This window comes from Rhipicephalus microplus, chromosome 9 (genome assembly GCF_043290135.1).
Source record: "Rhipicephalus microplus isolate Deutch F79 chromosome 9, USDA_Rmic, whole genome shotgun sequence".
Taxonomy (NCBI): domain Eukaryota; kingdom Metazoa; phylum Arthropoda; class Arachnida; order Ixodida; family Ixodidae; genus Rhipicephalus; species Rhipicephalus microplus.
The window spans coordinates 45,725,122-45,740,647 of record NC_134708.1 but is presented as its reverse complement, the minus strand read 5'-3'; the positions used below and the strand labels follow the sequence as shown (position 1 = coordinate 45,740,647).

General features: G+C 40.8%; 1 long non-coding RNA gene across 2 annotated transcripts; it reads right to left on the bottom strand.

The window, feature by feature from the left end:
* Positions 1-448: 448 nt before the first annotated feature.
* On the bottom strand, positions 449-14,731 carry LOC142771712 (uncharacterized). Of its 2 annotated transcripts, none has more exons than XR_012886093.1 (4): positions 14,317-14,731; positions 13,667-13,786; positions 13,432-13,582; positions 449-7,085 (listed from the first exon to the last, which is right to left on the bottom strand). It is a non-coding gene; the product is annotated as an uncharacterized LOC142771712 (long non-coding RNA). The 2 variants fall into 2 exon arrangements; XR_012886094.1 differs by lacking the exon at positions 449-7,085 and adding an exon at positions 9,219-12,384.
* Between the last annotated feature and the right edge of the window lie 795 nt (positions 14,732-15,526).

Here is a 15,526-nt window from a genome sequence, read left to right as displayed (position 1 = left end):
ATCAATGAAGCGAGACCTCATTGCACAACCGTCATACCACTCATCGCGCATTGATCATCAGCATAAGGTTGCCATTCCGTTTTGCCGCACCAAATTCTTTTCAGCAGCCTTCTTACCGAAAACAGCCGCCGATTGGAACCACCTTCCCTCTTCCGTTGTATCAATAACAGACCCTTTGTTATTCAAGACTGCAATTTCTCAGCAATGCTTGTAACTATACGCAGTTTCTATTATCTATCTTTGTCTTGTATGTGCTTGAATTCTTATACATTTTTAGTTGACTTATGTTGCCTTCCTGATTTGCAAATCTGATACTTGTTTCTTTATTTTGTCTTTTTTTCTTGTGTGTTATATATGTTGTACTAACCCCCTCTGTAATGCCCTACGGGCCCTGAGGGTATTCTAATAAATAAATAAATAAATAAATCATGAAGCAATGGATGATGATAGTATGTGTGCAAAAGAGATAAGTGAGCAAGTTTACAGGGATGAGAAAGGCTATCAACACCAGCACGAGCTTTTAAGGCAGTGACACAGTGAAACGAGAGTAGTCAGAGAAAATGAAGTGAGCAGCAGGTATCTGCAGAGATATTATGTTATCAATTATATACACTCGAATGTCAATATAACGACCCCAGATTTAATAAAAAATTGGTTATAACGAAGTAAATAAAAACAGTCTTGAAATAGGTAGTGTTAGAAATGAGCTTTTATAATAAATTCTTTAATATAACAAACTTAGTTTCATGTAAGATGCAACTATGAAATAACGAGGTTTGAGTGTATGCTGGTTCTAGGTCCCATATGGCAGACACCTACTCAATTTTAGGGCACGTCAAGGTAACACACGTAAGTTTTTACGCATGTGCAGGCACTGCAAGGCAGGGTTTAGCAGCTGCAAAAAGTTCCAGGAAAAGTCAGATTGGAGGTGAAGGTCCAGATACCAGTATAACGTGGCTGACATTGTACGAGTGTGATTAGATGTATATGTGGTAGGGAAGTGGCAAGAATTTCTAGTGAAGGAGACGAGTTTAGCCTCGCAGCGAATTTGCCTCATAGGCCACGATGAACACCATGAATTGATGGATTCAAGGTCAAATTATAATGCTAGTACTCTTCATCACTTCTGATGGCACGATACAGAACGATGTCATCGGCAAACAATCTAATGAAAATGGTGCGACATTTGGTGGCAAAAGAGAATACAGAAACATTAAAGCAAACATAAGTGGTTATTACTCAGCATGTGGCACTGTGAAAGGAGTAAATCAAGTTTGTCAATATTATTTCAATACTTTGTCGAGGCCTATACAGAGACATACAGAAAGATTTTACAGAGAAAAGGCACAATGAAGCAACACCAGACTGCTACTATATTACTATTATTTACATATTGCAGTGAAAGATCAAGGTGCCAACAGCAAGTATTAGGAATCACAGTTATTTATTCACGAAACTGTTACCAATAGCGCATATAGGTAGGTAAAGATGTGTGTTAGTAAACACCTGGACTTGTGCTTTGTCAGGCAGGGACAACTTGTTTACAATAAAGCTTACACACATGCACACACCACAATGAAATTATTACAGGCTTTCAAATTTCAAATAAATTACAGAGCAGAAACTGAATAGTCCTTTTCACTCATTTCAATGCAAATGGTCTTTAGTAGCAGTCCACAGACATGACCATATCACTGTCACAATCTCATGTTCATAATGCATTAAGCTCTAGCAAATGTGTAAAATGGCAAATGATTTCCAAGAAGGTACAGGTGCAATGCATTGCTGTCAATATTCAAAGCATGAAACTTCTTTGCTTCTTTACAGGGGGGGATGAACACATCTGCAAAAGCACACAGAACACTGTTAAAGTCACTACAAAGAAAACAGTATGCTCAAACAAACTTTCACTATTGGCATCAACTGTGCCTGGTCGTTAAAAATATTTTAATTACCATTACTACCATACCTGCACAAATATTCTTTCAGTAATTCGTAAGGTGAAATGATTGATAGTTTTGAAAAAAAAAAAAAAGCTCTACGCATAGGCCAGCTCAACTCTCAGCACTTGAAATTGTGAAAGAAATATTGAATTTAAAAACACTTCAGGCAGTGCGATGCAGAAGCATGAAGGATATGAATGCCCAGTGAACCAAACCAATGTGCCAAGTATTCATTATCCCATTTAGCACACCATATGTGGGTGGACTATAATAAAAGAAGCAGCAGTGGCTAAATAATACTGGGCACATGAACCATAAATGCCATGAAACTGAATGGGTGCACCAGGTACATGTTTTTCAAGACAATTCATAGGTCTATTTTTTTTTAGTTTCCATCAATAATGAAGTGGTGCATTATGAAGAGAACACACCTGTGATACTTCAACCAGTGCATAAAGACAATTCTGTGCACTACAATTTCTTACATATTGCTGTCCCTCTTTCCCATCTATCGTATTAACAAATGACCAGACAATTGAACGGTGACACTGCACGGCGGGCTGGCGAGTCATCACTACACAGCCAGGAATCCACATAAGTAGTTCGACGCAAAGGATCATTTATTCTACCAGAGGTCATTATATAATCCGGTTTGACTGTACCACCAAAATACAAGCAATTGTGGAGCTTCATCTTGATTTGAATGTCTCATATTGTCTCCCACCTGCAATGAAGACTGGAATAGAGCTTTCTCAGATCCTAGTGTGGCTACTACTGCACAAGCATCTGTTTGCTCATTCTGGTCTTAGGGGACAGTACTGCACCCGAGGATGATCACACCTTTACTGAAAAGTGTGAACAGTGTAATATTAAAAAAAATGCAATTGTACACTTTGCTTACAAGCCAGTGGAATCAATAAGGATAGATGCTATCTTGAATGGCGCTGAGAAGCAGCTGAGAAATAAAGCATCACAAGTTCTCTTTCTTTCGTAAGAAGAAAAACTATCCAAAGTGAACAAGCTGCAAATATACAAATACTTCTACATCGACTGCATTGAACAATTTAGGAAACCCTGAGGTAAGCACAATAATGGCCAGACACCCAGTTGTTTCACTCAGTATGCACAAGGACAAAAAGAATAATAATTGTTAGTACTTAGCATCCCAAAACCGTATATAATTATGAAGGATGCTGCAGTGGAGGGCTCCAGAAATTTCAACCGCCTGGGCGTTTTAATGTGCAGCTGAATTCAAGTACATATTACTCAAGCATTCTCGCCTTCATAGACAATGTGGTCATGCGGCCAGGATTTGATCTTGCAGCCTTTGGGTCAGCGCTCAAACCCTGTAACCAATAGACCAACATGTTGGGCAAGGTCAAAAAGAGGGCTAGTGCTTAAAAAAGTAAGGAATCACCGTTACCAGTCACCCATTGCTTGTGAATTACAACCAAAGTAATTATCCTTTACCAAGGCAACAGTGAAATTGTAGTTCAAAAGCAATGATTATGACAGACAGTGTGAACCTAGGAAAAAGAATGTTTAGTTAAACAGAAACTCACCATGCTAAATGATGAGCTAAAGCACCATGTAGGGCCGTGTGTATGTTACATTGGTTGCACTAAGAGTGATCCCACCGCCCAAAATAAAGAGTTTTCAATATCATTCCGGTCCAGGACACTAGTAACATGCATTGCAAACACAAACAAGGTACAGTACCGTCTATTGTCAAAGTGTCAAAGGGAACACTGTAATGAGCACCTGTCATATTGAAGCCCCATAACTGCTGGTAGACGTAGAAAAATTATTCGTGCACGGCACTGGTCTATCAAAAGAAGTCAGAACAGTCAACCAGAAGTAGTCCGACGCAAATCTAAGCCACTATGCTTTTACCAGAAAGTGAAATGCGGACTATGCACATGAAAGTGTTCTTTTTAACAGTGATCCCCTCTGTACATGAACAACTATTTTCATAGCCCATTAAAACTGATAACGAAGCAAGCATGCAGAATATGTTGTACTTTCTGCACTTAACGAGCTGGTCCAACTGTGCCGCCGAATCATGGGCACACTAAGAATGCCTACAAAGGCAAACGGACGAACCGTTGCACTGAAGCGCTATCCGCTGAAGCTCACTTATCAAGCAGTGTCCAGGGCCACCTACCTCGTTGGCACAAAAGATACTTATCAGGTTATCGCTTCTGGTGTAGCTGATACCCATGTTGCTGTTGACATTGTTATGTAACAGTAAACTTGCGACTGTTCAACATGTATCTGTGTGTAAGACATCTGTACATATCTTTAGCATCATTTTGTAACTTATTTCTCAATGAAAAATTGCCACACAGTGACCCTCCCTCTGCATGCTTTGCATAACATCGATTCCTAAGGTGAATGGCATCTGCCAAATTTATTTGTGCAGGTGCATGGTGCAAGTCTATATTGCCTTTGCCGATGTTGTCATAAGGAGGCAAAACAAATTCTTTAAGCGCATTTGCACTTTAAGAGTTCTAATCCATGCAATTATATACACTACGTGGGCGATTTCATTCGCTGGGACATCAAATTACATTGGCTGTGAATCAACACAAACACAATCGATTCTATTTTGGTACTGCTTAAATTACTTGAAACAGCAATGTGCATCTGCAGTCACTTTTATTTTGAAGAAATTGTATATTCACTCATTTTTGTTAGTGGATAGAACAGTGTACAAATGAACATATTCCGGCTAGAGGCACACTACTCCACTGACTAATATATGGACATACGAATTCACTAAAACAATTCTCCAGTCATTCAAAACTGCTCGTGTTGCCTGGGGTACCTCCTACTTTTTCTGAAGAGAAACTTTTATCCAGCCGCCGTATTATGTACATGCTGGAAACATACAGGACAGAACTGACAACATGACACTTAGTTACACCCCTTTTCTCTCAGATGACGCGTTAGACAAAAGTTGGTAACGGAGCAAGCCCTGGCCCCAGTATCTTAACTATGGAGTGCCACAACAGGAAGGACACTGAGGACTAATATCAAGTTAATGTGCACTGTTCCCAATATTCCAAAAACCTTGTTGAGCAGCACATTTTTGCTTAAAAATTTCGCTTAAGAAATATAGCTGTATTTCAATGTTTTACTAACTTTCAATTTTTTGAACTACAGTATATTGGTAATAACTATCGCTTGGATGCCGTGCTGTTTCTAATCGAATGTGCACATTGTTTTTTTTTGTCTTATCATCCTTTTTTTGCCATGAATCTACAATCATGTAACATATCCTATTTGTTTTGCTGTCTGCCAGGCTGTGCCACACCACTCACCAAATGGCTTTGGCAGGCCTAGCCACGTGTACTACTTTAGAATATAAATGATATTATCCCTATTATTTCCTTTCGTTGCACCAAAGAATTGCAACTACAGATGTGTTGTTGCTCAATCAGGTGACAGACTGTAATAGGTTTTGTCCCTTCGCCCTCATTGCTTGTCAACTGAAGCTGTTGCAGCTGTCAAGCTACTCCAGTGAGAGAGCTCAGGTAAGCTTGCATTGCAAATTTGTAATTTAATACAACACAATAACTGGGAGACTTGCCCAAGAACGATGAAGACAGTACAGTTACCAGTGTTCCTCCCAATCATCTCTCATCTTTAGAAGAGTTTAACTGGCCAAACACACATGGACTTTACCTATTTTTAAACCTTCCATACCTACTTATCTATATAGTGCACCACAGCCCCAATGTGTAAGATGCCAAACTAGAACACATATCAGAAACACATTTTTGCAGGTACAGCTTGGGATTTCATTTGACATATGTCATTGTAGGTACCCTGCAACACTTTGCAAACATGGTGAGAAAACACTATTAACCAGGAGTCAGTGCTTATGAGAACATGTAAGCCAAATGTTACAGCAATGCACGTGCCGAAGAATTTTCAATTATATTTCAAAGACACCTTAGCTACAGATCACTAACTCGGCTCTAGGCAAATTCCAAAATACATTGGCTCGACTTTGTCATGAATGAAGAGGCACTGCCATTGGCTGATTTGAACATTAGTGTGGTGCGCAATCAAAGCAGCCACTACATACTCCCGCCACGCTTTACGGTAGTAAAATAACACTAGAATTCAGCCTGTAATCACCCTGAAAGAGAGTCAACGGACTTAAAGAGAATAAAAGGAAGGAAAGTGCTTAAGATCATTATGCATGCTCATAAAACTTTTCGAAAAACCTTTTGTTGTCACTATCCGTGTAGCCTTTATAGTGCTTGACGAAATGAAAGAAGAGAAAAAGCAGTCAATACATGGCACAACTTGCTGCAACCTACTCGGACCTTACACATACGAAACATATTTCTGCCAGTTGATTTGAAGCAATAAATCATGTCTACTTGTGAAGCAGTACATGTAGCCAAGACACAAAAGAAACGAATAGGACACCTTCTGTGCCTTGTCTACATGCGCTGCTTCACAAGTAATCATGAACTATCATTAACTCACCAAACTTTCAGTATTACTCAAGCAATAAATTTTGAATTCCATAAGTAGTTGGGAAGCTATTGCAGGGCCAATCATGCCAAGTGAAAGGAATTGGTAGCGGTTACTTGAATTGTGATGTAATACCCAGTCTTTGACCTAGGACCACTAGCCAAGGAACTCAATTGAACAAGTGTACACACACACACACACACACACAAAAAAAAAAAACATATTTACCGGCAAAAGTGTAAATATTAAGTAACTGTGACTAAATGAGTCTGTCATGTGCAGTGCTGTGCTAAATGCACGCATGAATTGGAAGTTTCTCGCCATGTTTAGTTAGTGGCTTCCTGGACGCCAATCACTTGGAACGACGTGCCTCTGATGTCGTCAGCGTAAGCCAGCCCACGCCATGACACGGCTGTTTTCCGCACCCGCGGCAGTACTGAGTACTGTTGTAGTAGCTTGGTAGCTCAGACAGTACACCACAGTCATGCCAGCCACTTGGAACAGTAGAAAGAAAAGCAGCTCACAGCAAATCAGGATTTGCAGCCACTTTTGACGGCGGCGGGAACCGTGGCACTCTGAGTGATCCCTGAGCCAGTGACCCAGCGGGCCTGCAGGCCTAGTTGTTGATTGCCCAGCAGTCAGGGGCAGCAGCTGGAACGACGGCACGTCAGCCAGTTTTTGGTGCAAGTCTCCCAGCCGGATTCCAGGAATAGAACAGCACCCCAAGGACGTCAACGAGTTCTCCAGACCAGACACCTAGCCGTGAACTGTCTCAAATGTTGCTCAGCCTCGAACATCGGCACGCGCTTTTTTGCCGACAGTGTGAGCGCTCCTCTTTTTTGTCTTCACCCTTTATTGAGCAGTTTCAGTTTCTTCCTTCAGCCCTATAGTACAGTGTGAAAGGCAGATGGACAGTGCTATGGCGCATCACCTCGATGAAACTTTAGGTGCGCTATCACACTGAAGCAGGTCTTCACAGAATAATTGCACTGTGTCATTTTTTACGATAAGGAACACGAGAGCACACGGCCTCTGTTCTGCTGTAGCCGCCTACAGTGCCACAAACTGCCAGTAAGAGGAAGCACGCCTGCTTTTGTTGATTTTGCTGACTGCGAGACTGAAGTGCGATTGTAATGTAGCAATGCCTGTGCAAGAAGCACAACTAATTATTTTGCTTTCTCACTCAAGACACAAAAAGCGGATGTGGTTTATCCGGCTGTCAGTTGATGGTGCTGTCGGCAGTTGCCGCAAATTCCAGGCCACATGCTCAGTTGTTCCCTTTTATAAACATGCACAGCTTACATCCTGGCAGAGCTTGTTTAAACCAGGGTGGCGAAGATAGATGTCTGGCCCCCATTTTCTTGATGTTCAGTGTATTGTACATAAAGGAGTGTCAACTGCTGAAATGCTATGCAACTTTGAGCAATGTGACGGGCACTACAAAGTACAACATTGTACAGCGTATATTAGTGCTTGACCTCTGTTTCACGCGCCCTCTGCATACTGTTCTTGTAGGAAAGCCATAAAGTAAACCTTGAAAACAGTGAAATAACGTCTCTATCACAGTATATAGGCCAGCTGTCCTCGTGGCCTGTATTCTTAGTCCTAGTTGGTATGTGAGAAGAAAAATTTTTAAAAGCCCGCAATTACATTATTAAATAATACCACAAAATTTGTGTGAATTAGTCTAACAGTAAGTTAAGGAAAGCACCTTGGTGTCAAGGTAGCAATTGTTAATTACAACATAGGATCGTCCAAAGCAGTGCTTTATCATTTAACTTCAGTATAGAGCGGTCACAGCTAACCTGCATCTTCAGCGGTCCTCAGGCAACATGCCACAGAGTATAGAAAGCCTGCTTTATTATTCTCTTGATTGCTGTATGACACTATATTGTTACAATGGTTTATTACAGTGGATCATAACAATGTATTTAGCCACTGTATGTAGACAACCAGATATATTGATACCTCAATTCCACGGACGAAGAAACAAACACAATTATAACAAAGCCAGGGCAGTTGAAAACTCTGTATAGCAGTGCAGTGTGAACTATAGCAATTCGCTTTCCAAATTTGAGTCCACACAAGTTATGCAGTCTACACAATCTACACAAGTTATGCAGAGCACTTAATCTGTTATTGATCAGAATGACTACGTGACTCTGCAAAAAATTATCAATACCATTAAGGGTTGAAATGAGCTGCATTTGTGGTGATAGCACGTCAGCTAAGAAAGAACACATCTGAATAGGTGAAAAGATGATAATATTAGAACTGATAAGTTATTGTGATTACTTCCCCTTCGTCATCTGAGGTTGTTCAGACTGCCCAGTCATTGGAATATGAATTCCCAGTCAAAATGTGAATTCAGCTTCTGCCACCATCCTTAGTTTCAGCAGTGTCTTTGATGACTATGCGCCATTGGAACAAAAAAAAAAAAAAACTAATTTATTCATCTGTTAATGCAAAGCATAAAATCTTTGAAGGTCATTCAAAAAGTAAAGGCCATTTGGTTCCAAACAGGGAAATATTCATTAGCGAATGTTTTTATTGGTGGGCTTAGTTTAGCGAAAACCTACTTCACTTTTCAAAGGAATCACTTCTAACTTTTTAACACTTTCTATGTTGTCACAGTAGTTTTTTTAGTCAATCTGCATAAGAAAACGCAACCTGGTAATTGAACCTGTTGCGAACGGTGATATTGAATTTCTCACTCTCTTCAAGTTGTACCCCGGGTAGAGCTGCCACCTTTCCCCCCCCCCCAAAAAAAAAAAAAAAGGCCTGTCAGCGGGGGTCACGATGTTGAGGTTGTGTGGAAAATAAACAAAGTTCATGTTAAATCTTGGACATGCGATGACATTTATTGTACCCGCCTTCAACATCAACATAATATGTCCATGTACATACAAACACAGCACTGAGCGAATCAATTAGTTTCTGTTGGAAAGCGCACAAATATCATGAGTCTTACAATGTTTGCACTCAAAACGAGCGTTAATTTATTACGTATGTAAACAAAATATTTGCCTTCAAGGTTTTCAGCAAACTAAAACATTGGGTGCTAAAACTCGTAGACAAAACCTTCATTTCCGACAGAAACTTGCAGAAAATGGTGAATTTAATGCGTTTTTCACAAAGCGCCACGCCTTGAACTAGTGTGCCTTCAACTTACTCGAACGGCCGTGCCTGGAACAGGCGTGCCAACAATGCCATTCCGTCGCCCGTACCCCCTTGCACAGTACTTGGTACTGTGCTGCCCATTGTCTTTCTCACCACACATGCTCTCAAAAAGTGCAGTGTCAGTACGATTAGCCTCAGCCGCATTATGATATTTGACAACAAATTGGTGAGAAATACATCGTGTTGAATATAAAGAAATTACCCCACGCTGTTGTGCTAGGTATCCCTGCATATAACATTGTTCTCGATATTGTGTTTAGAATCCATGTTCTTACCTGAGCGTCCGATCTTTTTTCGACTAACTAGATCAACTTCCAGTTGTGGTAAGCAAGTGCATCCTGGGAAAACACCATTTACAGGATCATGTTGAAAAGGAAACTTGGTTTACGTTTCAAAAGAGGTAAAAGGGTTGCAGTGACAGGCACTTTAATTGAGTAACAGTTGGCGAATAATGAAAGCCCGAGTCAAACATTTCAGCAAGTGAACATTCCTGTGAAAGTTGTCACGGATTACAAGTTAAGGGAATTAGCTACCCTTGCCCTTGCTCGCCTACTGTAGATCAGCTGACACACAAGATAGAGGATGCCTGTTGGTGCTCCCAAAAGCACTCATTCGTAAAAAAGAAATCATGCACCAGTGAATAGCACTTGCAATACACTGCACATGACATATACACATACAATAGGGACATATGAAACACCAATAACACTATAGACAGCTGAGAAGTGCTGGAAGTCATGGTAGTAATGTTAAAAAAATAGGCAGTGAATAATCATTGCAGTCAAATCTGCATAATGAAATGTTCTATGATGTTTATTCACAAAGTAAGGGCCATTTCCTAGTCTTTAAGTATTTGCATGTCAGACTGAAGAGTTATGTGCACAGCACAATCTGCTACTTCTCAGCGAAAGTACCGAAGTGATTGTTCTGGCTCAGTAGTCATCTGCTTGAAGGGGAACGCAGACAGCAATGTTGGCGAATATTGTTTCTCCCACCTGTTGTGGGTTGCACACTGTATTTACAATTTTTCATGAAAGAGAATCACTAGGTTTTCCAATTTACGAGGAGTTGTGCACAGTTCATGGATCAACTGTGAGGAGTGAAACAAGTGTCGGAACACGGCGTTGAGACTTCTGAAATGGCTGCACAAATGCATACAAATAAGAGTGAAGCACCACGCCAAGCATCCAGACCAACCAAACTGTTCAAGTGGACAGGATATTGCAATAGATTGAGGACTAACAGTTACTGGTCTGTAAAACAAAGTTCTCCTTGTTGGCCTCGCTACAATTTGTACAATTGTAGCCCATATGACCAGATATCACAAAGCTAGGTTCCAAAAATGATTACCGACCAAGTCAAACACTAAAGGACATTGAGTGGATGAGCGTTTCTGGACTGCTACCGAGAAAACAGGGATGATTTGTTTTCGCACACTGTTTGCACAAGTGACGACGCTTCATAGCGTACGCAACTGCAGAAACAACACAGTGGTGCCACCACTCCTTTTCACAAAAACCAAAAAAAATTCAAGCAATTAGCTCACTCCAGTTAGAAAATGGCTACCATTTTCCAAGTCAAACAGGGAATATTCAGTGTTTATTTCATTAAATGTGGGCCACATTTACAGCTGACATATACTGTGAAGCACTCACCACAGTAATAAGTACGATAAACATTGATGACATCATAAATTCTCATCGGGAATTGGCTTCCTACATGACAACATGCATCCTTGCACCACAATCAAAACCAATGAAAAGATCAGATATTTTGGTAGGGAACACTAATTGCTCGCCCTACTGTTCTGTGCCAGCACCGTGTGATTATTTCTTCTTTCACTCGAAACAGTGGAGGTGGGTACAATTAGAAGACAGTGAGAAATTCACGATCACTGTTCACAACAGGTTCGATTACCAAGCGGCGATCTTTTATTCAGTTTGACTAAAGAAACTACTGCAACGGTACGAGAAGCACTAAGAAGTTAGCAGTGATTCTGTAGAAAAGTGAAGTAGGTTTTTGCTAAACTAAGCCCACCAATAAAAACTTCTGCTAATAAATATTCACTTGCTTGGAACCAAATGGCCCTTATTTTTTGAATGATCTTCAAAGGTTTCATGTTATGCATTGACAGATGAATAAATGAGGTTTTTTTTTTACACTGCCCAAACGATGAACAACGGCAAAGCTGAATTCACATTTTTATTCTTCACTACTTTCTAACTGTCTGCCTCACTCTTAACACGGGTATCATACAAAACTAGTCCTTTTGGCTACATATTTCACACCAATATCAAGGAAATAGCTGTTAGTAGATTTTCGAATTATCAATATATACAAACACTGGCCAACTTTGACTATACCTACTGAGTGCACTCAGTCATTGTTCTGTTAAAAATTAACATACTTTTAAAGATCCCTTATTGTGCATCAGGTATTTTACATAGAACAAATAATATTACAGTAAAAGGTCGTTATTTGAACTCGGTTAAGTAAAAGCACACAGACCTGTGTATTCCTATTCGGGGAAATCTCTCAACAATTTGAACACATTGGTATCCACAACAGCTAATTCAAACTGGGAGCCCCTTGTTTTCGTTAGTGCTCGCACATGTCTGTCCAGAGTGATCACAAAATTTTGCAAAAACAAACCAAACTAAATTAACTAGAGGAGGAAAACAACTGAACAGCAGCATTTCTCAGCAGATGAGATTTAGGGCGCTGAACTGGAGCCCTTGGACAAGCTAGGAATGGTGGTCATGGAGTCACACTGGAATAAATGCAAGCAAATGCAAATTACTGATTACATCTAATTTTGATTGCCTTAACTCTGTCTTGCAAACAAACATGTTTCGAAGCATAAATATTGACACTGCAGGACAAAGGCCTCTTCCATGATCAGTTAATCAACTTAATCCTGTGCTTTCTGCTGCCACGTTACACGTACAAACTTTTTAATATCACTGGCCCACCTAACCTTCCATACTCACTTCATGCATTTTCTTTCTCTATGAGTTCAATCGTTCCCCTTAAGGACCAGCGGTTATTCAGCCTGCGTGCTAGTGCCCAGCCCATGTCTATTTCTTCTTCTTGATTTCAACTACAATATCCTTAACACCGATTTGTTCCCTGACCCACTCTGCTCTCTTCTAGTGTCGTAAGGTTACACGTATCATTTTCTTTTCCATCGCTCACTGCGTCGTCCTCAATTTAAGCTGAACCCTTTTTGTAAGTCTCCAGGTTTCTGCTCCGTAGGTAAGTGCGGGCAAGACGCAGCTGTTATATACCTTCTTCTTGAGGGTTAGTGACAGATTATCATTCATGATTTGAAAGTGCTTGCCGAATGCGATCTACCCATTCTCATTCTTCCTTATTCTTTTAGGTATTTTACTCTGATGGTTTGGCTTTGTGATTGCTACCTCTGCAAAACATGTCTCTCTTACTGAAGGCTTGAGTTCTGGTACGGTTTTTTTTTTAGAACTTTGATAGTGTCAGTCCCAACATGCATGCGGTATCAGTAACTGTTTCAACACTACTCTAGCTGTACCTACCACTGTCTTGCAACAGTCTTTACATTCACAGCAATCTATACAAAATGTGAAAAAGAAGTGCTTCTAAATATGTACTACTACAAGCCCATTTGTTACCTAGTTATATACTCTATGCAAATTTGACACGTAGAGTGAAGTACAGTATGTGCAGCCCATGACAAGCACTGTTAAAGAGTTTCGAAGCCTACACATTTCCTGAAAACTCAGTAATTCATAAAGAAAGAAACAACAATCTGTGCACCCAACTTTGTACAGATTGAACATACCGTACGCTTTCACTGTTTTTCAGTAAAAGGCTTCCGTTTGTCCAGCTGGCATATTGATGGCGCATAGGGTTGTCACTATGGCAACTGTATAGCTTCTTACGAATGGACGTGGGTAGCTTGAAAATCAATAGTCTCTCTTTAGTCTAGTTTTCTGAGAAGAAAAAAAAAATGAGCAGGCTAAGACATAAATGGCTGAACAAATTATGTTCAATAAATAAGGTGTCTTCAACCATACCTTGCGAGGATTTTGGCTCATGAGCTTGCTTTCAGTGATGACACATTCTCCGCTGACTTGAGGTAGGTTCTGAGTGGTGAGGTATCCAAGCGTACACTGATATGAGCAGTTCCTTGGAGGCTGCGGTTGGGTTGTAAGAAAAAAAAACGTTCTGATTACTCTGGTAGAAGTGTGAACGGATTTATGATGCATGACTAAAAAGAATGTATACGGGAACACCGCATATAAAAAGGGTAGTGTGGACATAGCCCTGCTGTTTTTGTGAATTCGTTTTGTGGATGGCATTATGATGAATTCGTTTTAGTGACGTTCTTCAGAGGACAAAGCTAGGTAATTCCCGGACTGGATGGACTATATAGTTCATGCAAATGTAGTATGCTTCACTGCAAATTTACCAAAAATGTACAAATGCGGATATGTACTGAAGGTTCACTTGGCTCTACTATGCATGAAATTTATGAGCATATATTGCAGCAGACTCATTTTAAGCAGAAACAAGTAGAACTTATGGTGTGATATGTGCTACAAATTTTAGCAGTAAAGACATTTTCAGCGAATGTGACAACAATCTCAAACATTCACAAGGTGTGCATCTCATTAGCTGTATAAGTCGAAATAGTTTATGAAGTGACAAAAACTGCAGCGCATACAAAAGAAAAGGGCCATGTTCAGATGCAAAGCAGCGCATTTTCACTCAACGGCGAACACGCCCACATTGTGCAAGATTACTCCGTCTTCGTAGGCAGTCTTCGCGCGATTTGCCGGCGTTGAATTTTTACGCTGGAGGCTGCGCAGCCGGAGGTCGATGAAGCATACATAGCAGCTGACATGGTTCACAGCACGGAGGAAGGTGGTTCACAGCTTCTAGACACGTTCGCTTCGTCGTAGCGGCCCCTAAAGTCTGACTCACAAGCTCGCATTGATATATCAAAGCTGAATTGAAACGGAGCTTCGCAATGCCGATCGACAAAAAGTACAGCAGCTAACTGCGGAAGATTTGAACAAGAAACGCAATCGATGCCAATGGGCTGCTGCTTTTCGAGTGTCAGGCAAGGAGAACCTCTGGAGTGGCAATCCTGGCCGCCACTATAGTGTACTAGAATTATACCGCCATCAACAAGAGCAAATGAAGCCGCCAGCGGCCATATTGCTAGAGGAAAGACAGGGTCGAACCACCATAGACCGCAATGGAATACGCGCGTTGCGCGCGTCGGTATGCAGTTCCACGATAAAAAAAAAAAAAAAAACAAGATGGAAACCACTTTTAGGTTACACCAACGAATAAATACATCTTCTTGTTTAATAAACAAATTATTTCATGCACCCATTGTCAGCTACATGCTTTCAGATCAATCTGTTGTCGAGGGATGCATGTCGAGCTTGCTGGCACGCTATTGGGATACAAAAGGGTTGTAGTATATATTGGGGTTTCAAGAAATGCGCTGGCAAATACTCAAGATCAAGGGGAACGTGACATTTGCTCGCCTCTTTTATATTTGTGCTTAGGTGTGTCGGCAGATTACCAGACAAGATATATATATATATATATATATATATATATATATATATATTGTAAGGACGAGAAATAAGACACAACGCCTTTGCTGCAGGCCGGCTGTTCTTATTCTGCTTCGTCTTCCTCGTCTTCCTTCCTAGCATGCGAGTCTGTGCCAGAGAGAGTTCCAGTTTCGGTTTTCGTCATTACACTCGGCCATGACTGCTAGCGCGCAAAGGGCAATTTTCTCTGGAGGGCGGCACTGGGAGTGCCGTGGTAGTCTGTCATGTGCACGCCTCGAGCTGTCCTGTGGAACTGTCCTGTACTCTGGTGGACGACCCTGGCTGTGTCGAGGTGGTCGTTGC